Source organism: Hordeum vulgare, chromosome 1H (genome assembly GCF_904849725.1).
Source record: "Hordeum vulgare subsp. vulgare chromosome 1H, MorexV3_pseudomolecules_assembly, whole genome shotgun sequence".
Lineage (NCBI taxonomy): Eukaryota > Viridiplantae > Streptophyta > Magnoliopsida > Poales > Poaceae > Hordeum > Hordeum vulgare.
This window is the reverse complement of record NC_058518.1, coordinates 499,687,462-499,694,159: the sequence shown is the minus strand read 5'-3', so window position 1 is coordinate 499,694,159 and position 6,698 is coordinate 499,687,462.

Here is a 6,698-nt window from a genome sequence, read left to right as displayed (position 1 = left end):
TGGCCTTCCATGTCTTCCCGTACTTGACCTTATATCCAAATCTCTCGAAAACCCAACTCATCAACAACTTCACTTTAATGGTTGGATCCTCAGCTATATGTTTCTGGTATTTTAACCGATGAATTCTGAGGTTAACTGACGGTGTGTCTCTGGTGCTTCATCTGTCGGCGGTGTGCATTGGTGAGTTGCAATGCAACTACTTATCTTCCACAAACCATCTTTCATGAGTCTTGCATTGACTTTCCATTTGCATTTTCATACCTCGCATTTCACGGTGTATCGCTTGTGGCAGTCCGAGTGCACAACTCTGAAAGGCCTGTAGTGTTTGACGGCATACTCACACAACCACATCTTCAATTCTAGAATGTCCTCGAACATCAAACCTTTCTTTAGGTAAGACATACAAATCGCGTTGGGTATGCTACTTGGGAACATTTTAGCCTCAATTGTCTTGCTCATGCCACTGTCGACTAAAGCCTTATCTGCAAGGCTAACATCACAAAACAAGGGAACTTTGTGATCCCTACCGGTGATTTTTGTATACCACTCCGCTTCTTTCTCAGTGAAGCCATCCTCATCCAACTCATTCACCGGGCCTTCATCATCCGACTCATCCACACAAGCACGCTGATAAACAATGTCAGGATCCATGTCATCATGCCTTACTTGAGCCTCTACGTCACCAACAATGTTGTGTTGCCTCTCATACTCTTCGTCGGACTCATGACCATCATCTTTGATCGGTGCACTACCTCCAAACTCATATTGGGGATACTCATTGACTTGCACTTCTACTTTATGCTCAACAATAGGTGCCACACCATTATACGGGCTCAAATCATCTACTAAGGGTTGGTTCAAGTCAACATGAAGAGGAGCATTGAGCACCGTACTAGCAAACACTTCGAGTGACTTGTCTATCGAGGATGCAACATCCTCCTTGTATGCAAGCCAATGCAAATTAGACTTGATAGGCATTGTCTTCATTCGACACTTGTGTGTCGACCCAACATCATATGTTCCTAATAATTCTACGTGGTCACTTGGATCAACCCACTTCAATCTTATCCGAGTTTCTGCCACAACCTCTTCATAAGTAGGACTATCAAGAAATGTCAACACTTCCTCATATTTGTGAACAATAGCAACATTCATGAATGCCTCTTTGTCAACCTAATGAATATTCACAATCTTGTCCATCTAAAAAAGGGGACAAAATTACCAATTCTAAGTATAACAAAACATTACCCTAACCATTTGCATCCAAATTAGGCATTAACACAAACCCTAACCCTAAACCTTGTCCATCCAAATTAGGCATAACACAAAACCTAACACTAACCCTAACCCTTGTCCAACCAAACTAGGCATAACCCTAACCATAACACTAAATCTCCTCAATAATAAAAAACCAACCAATACAATGCAACATAAATAGAACACCTAGTGCAAAAAAAATCTACACAAATAGAAAATCATTGCAAAAACTAATTGGAGGGATTGGAGGAGCTTACCGGCCTCTTTGATTTACCCCAAAGAACCAACTAAAGGGTTGAGGGAGGAGGGAGATTGAAGGGGGGATCTTGAGGACAAGGGAGAGCTTTTTCGTGCAAGGAAGAACAAGATGAGAGGAGAAATGGTGGTTGGTGGGTGAGGGGGTCGGGGTGGAAGAATATAAAGCCAAGAAACGCCATATCAACTCGCGTTTCACCTCAGGCCTGCAACGCCATATTAGACAGGCGTTTCAAGGAAGGTCTGCAACACCACAATAGAGTGGCGCTTCTTAAGAGGGCTGCAACGTCACGGTCTATGGCGTTTCAAAAAAGGGTCAAAACGTGAAATTCTTTCGAAACGAGTTCGTTGCGTGATTAACTTACACCCCTCGGATCAAAACAGTGAAAAAACCCCTTTCCAAACGGGCCAGAAGAGACAGGTCCTTTACTCCTTTATAAGCGACGCTACAAGTACGGACAGTTTTTACGGAAATTTACGGAAAGGATTAGATGGGCTAAGATGATTAAAAGAAATAAGGGCGAGGGGGCCCACACCCCTTAGAATCAGGGCGGTGGAGATCAGCTAACGAAGGAGTCCATAAAACCCCCCGTATTACTCCGTATGTTTAGAATTTTTCGTCCTTTATTATGTGGCAAGCACGTACTGCTTCCCTCGTCACCCATCCTGCGAGCTGAATTTTCGGGCTATGTTGCGCTGCTGACTGAGGCTACCCAAAATCTTGACCGAAAATGTAAAAAACAAACGACGTGACATGTGATGCAGGTGGTAAAGCAGAAAGCCTGCTGGATAAATGGGCAAGTCAGTCGCTGGATACTTAAAGAAAAAGAAACTTACTCGTGACTTGTGCGTTGAGAATCTTCTTCCTTTGGACTCTGGTTGTGACTACTAAGAAGAATGGCCGTAGGTAGTACTGTATTAAGTAAAATAGACACTGCCGGCAAAGAGTGACAGAAGCGAGCTTAACCCGGGCAAGCTTAATTAGGCAGACAGGCGTCGCTGATCCGGGAGCAGTTGCTGCCTGCAAGTGCAACCACGCCGTGGCCCATCAACGATCGGCCGCATTATTTCGACCGGGCAAGCAGAGCAAACGAAGCAGGCTCAGACAAGCCAGGCAGTTTTTTTAAGGGAAAAAGACATGTCAATTCCAGAGCAGGGGTACTGTGTAGGGTTTGCTAGTTGCACGATTGGATCATATGCCGGGCCTTTTCATTCGTGGCACGATCCTAGCAGTGATCAGCTATTACCACCACCTGCTTCAGTTTCACGGGATTGAAAGGTCTCTTCCTCTTTCCGTGGTGCATGCCGCGCTCTGAATTGAAGGTTTATCTTTCATTTCAGGGCAAAGAAACATGGGCCAAGGGGTGGTGGTTCGTCAGGATGCATGTAGTGATGGAAAGTAACTCGAACACAAATGTACGTGCCCTTTGTTGCCTTGTGGGTCATGTGTTTTCGCTGTTCAATGATGGTGTCATGAGATCAAAGGGGAATCTTAAGGCGTCAAGATCAGTAGGATGATTGTGAACTTGGATGGAGTCCATACAGTGCAAATATCCGTCCTCACATTATTAAGAGGTGAATGCCCGACCTAATGATTTTGATCCCCGGTTTGGCAAAAAGATGCGTGCATGACCAGTCCATTTTACACCTTTAGCAATCGAATGCCGTGCACCTAAACTTAACTAAACCCAGGATAAGAGCATCTTCGGCCGGGCCTCTCAAACCCGTTTCAAATGTCCGGGCATTTGAGATGGATATAAGGGAGATAGTTAGGAGGTGCTCGGTTGTGACTCAATTCAATAAGCGTCGTTTTCTCCTTCTCTGTTTCTACTGTGCTGTTTCACAAATCCCCCTTCCGACCTGCCGTGGTGGCGGAATTTTTGTCCAAAAGGACCCCCTGTCGAATGAGATTGTCAAAAGAGACCACCCGCCAGTGAAAAGGAGCGAAAGGACCCCCACCCCGGGTGGCGGCAGGCGCGCCAGGCGGCACGTGGCACCTGCCGCCACCGCAGGAGGCGGCCGCGGGGCCTGCCGCCACCGGCTGAGGCGGCCAGCGCCGGATCCCGTTCCCACCACTCCTGTCCGTAACGGACAGCGCTGGGTGGGCCCTGCCGCCTCGGGAGCAGGCGGCCAGGGCACTGTTTCCGCGCTACCGGCCGACACTGTTGCTGATTGCGCTGATTTCCTTACGCGCTGATTCCCAGGCTTATTTCCCGCTCCCACCGACGAAACAGTGCGAATTTTTCCTGCTCTCCACCGACAAAACAGCCAAAATTTACTCCTGCCAACTTGCTCCGGTTCCGACCTTGCAATCCTTTTGAACAAAAATATTGTGCAAGTTGCACGGATGGCTAAGTGCATGGGAGGCATATACTACGGATATTTTGTTGGGCCGTGGTTATCCCCCATCCCTCGAACCAAACCAAGATATCCACGCCGGTGAAGGCGGGCGGTTTTTTCCGTGGTTTCACGGGGCTCTCATCTTCGGGTCAGCATTGTTCACCGCGGCGATTTCAGAGGGACTCTTTGTCTCCTGGTCGACACTGTTCGTTACGGTGGTTTCGTGGGGCTTTTATCTCTAGGTCGACATTGTTTACAATAGCGTTTCTTAAATTTATTTATAGAGAAAGTATGTTTTAGCTCTCGGTCAAATATTTTGGGAGTGAATCTTTGATTGCTATCGCAGCAGTGACACTGCCATGGAATAAAGTAGAAAACATTACTAACTAATCACTTGGTGATGATGCTCTCGTTGGTCGCCATAATATGTAATCTTAATACGTAAAATGCAACTATCATTTACATGAAAGTAAATGATTTTGAATCCTTGTTCGTATAATCACACACAATTCTCTTTCATGGTTCTATAATGATGCTCTTAGTAAAGTTGGTCTTTTTTTTTATGACGCTTAGAGCTTTGTACTTGTTTCTTCTTTATCTTCTATAATGATCACACACAATTATCTTTCATGGTTTGAAAAAAATATCATTTATACAAAAGTAACTACAAGAGTCTTTTAAGAGTTCGTACTACAAGACTACATATGGATGTATATGGACTTATTTTAGAATGTACACGCGATAACGACGGACGAGCAGTGCAATAGTTTCCCGCCTAATTTTCCCGCGTTATTTTCCCGCCAAATTTTCCCGCTGCAGTTTCTCGTTTTCGCGCCCTTTTTTCCTGCGTAGACATCCGGCAGAGCCTATAAAAGGAGGCAGGGAGTGAAACTCTCTTCACCATCAGACAGACTTCAAAGCACCTGCACCTCCATAGTCAGTATGAGTTTGCCTTGTTCGGATCAGAGCATTAGGCCTAGGAAAATGCAGAGTGCAAGCTTGCCTCGGGGGGTGGAAGCAGTTCGATGTTGGTGCGGAGATGTCTGCAAGGTGAAGGAGGTGACGGATTTTTCAGATTGGTTGGGCATGAAGTTTTTCATGTGCGCCAATTATGAATCTGATCCACCCGAATCTATTTCTGCGTACGTCAGGCCTCCGGTATGCTCAAGTCATCCAGATTATTGTTATTTGATATTATTGTTTACTTGAATCTGATCCATCCTTTAGTCTCCTCCTCCTCTGTGCATGTACTATCATTGGATTGACACGGAAATGCCGGACTGGGCGGTGACCGAGATTCGTGAAAGAGGTCGCCGTGCATGGGCTAGCTTGGACTTGGAAGAGCGTCGTGAGAAGGCTGAAGCAGAGGAGAAAGCAGAGCAGAAGAAAGAATGGGAAGATTACTGTGTGGAGCAGAGGGCTTTTCTTGATGAGATGAATACATAGCATGATTACATATCACGCAGTGTTGTTGTTACGATACGGACACTCCCTACGCGGGTGACCAGCACACCTACATACACGGCATCGCCTTGGTTCTCCCAACTGGCTATGGTCCATGTCATTGCGATGACGCCTAGACTGACGCCGTCCCTTGCTGGTTCGCATCAATGCGGGATCTGGAACCCATGTGGTGCCTTCTGGCCATAATTGCTTGTAGTTCGTATCAATGCCCCATGCCCAAAACTCACCGTTCCAAGTGTTGTACAAATTGTGCATGTTGAAGTATGGTGATACGTATGGCTCGACACTAATTTGTTGATCTGCAGCTGCCCGCAATACGTGACTGCAAGGATATCCCAGAAGCTTGGGCTTGTTGCAAGTGCACTCACACGAGGTTGCGCCAAGCGTCACAGCTTGTTTTTTCTCTCCCCTGTGGTGACCCTTCACAAACTTTGCTCGCACACTAACTTCCCATTTATTCCTAAGTGCATCTACCTGCCTGCACCCATGTCTTTGCGACTTCTTTGCTTTGTCATCAAGATGTCTTTGCATCTTCTCAGACCAGGTCTTGTTCAAATCAACTAGTGCCTTGGCAACGGTGACTCTATCTGCAAAGTATGACACAGTCCGGTTCCAAGTTTCATCAATTAGTGTTGTGATAGGTAGTGCCCTCACCCCTTTAAGAACACCATTGTACACCTCGGACATGTTGCTTGTCATTATACCGTATCTAGCGCCAGTTTCATGAGAATGCACCCACTTGTACAAATTGGGACAATTCTCATTAATCCACTGGCTCAAATTTATTGCTGTTCGACGACCCCTCCGGTCTTCTCTCGCCGGGAGGGATGCGCGCTCGATCTGACCATTGATACCTGCCCAGATAGCATTCATTTTTGCTGTAGTTTTCTGCATGCACATCCTCTTGAATAGCTTGAACTAATCTTTGTTTTTGAATTTCGAATAAAAATTAGCTGTCAAATGCCTCATGCACCACCTTGTCTCCAGATCGGGCCACCCCCAATCTGGATCTTGTGAAGCCTTAATTATCTCAAGCGCGCTTAATAGTCCGGTGTTGCGATCAGAGATGATGCAAACCCCTTCCCGATCTTTGATGACACCCATCTTCAGGCAACACAGGAACCATAGCCAACTATGTTTGTTTTCGCTCTCCACTAGTGCATAGGCAATAGGAAGAAGTTGATTGTTTGCATCAGCTACCATCGCCACTAAGAGTGTGCCCTTGTACTTTCCAGTGAGAAATGTACCATCAATTGATACAATCGGACGACAATGCTTGAATGCTTGTATAGTCTGGGCGAATGCCCAGAATAAGCGGTCCAGGATTTGCTCGTCCGGGTTCAATGGATTTGGACGTTCTTTCCGGAAAACTTGAGTCCCCC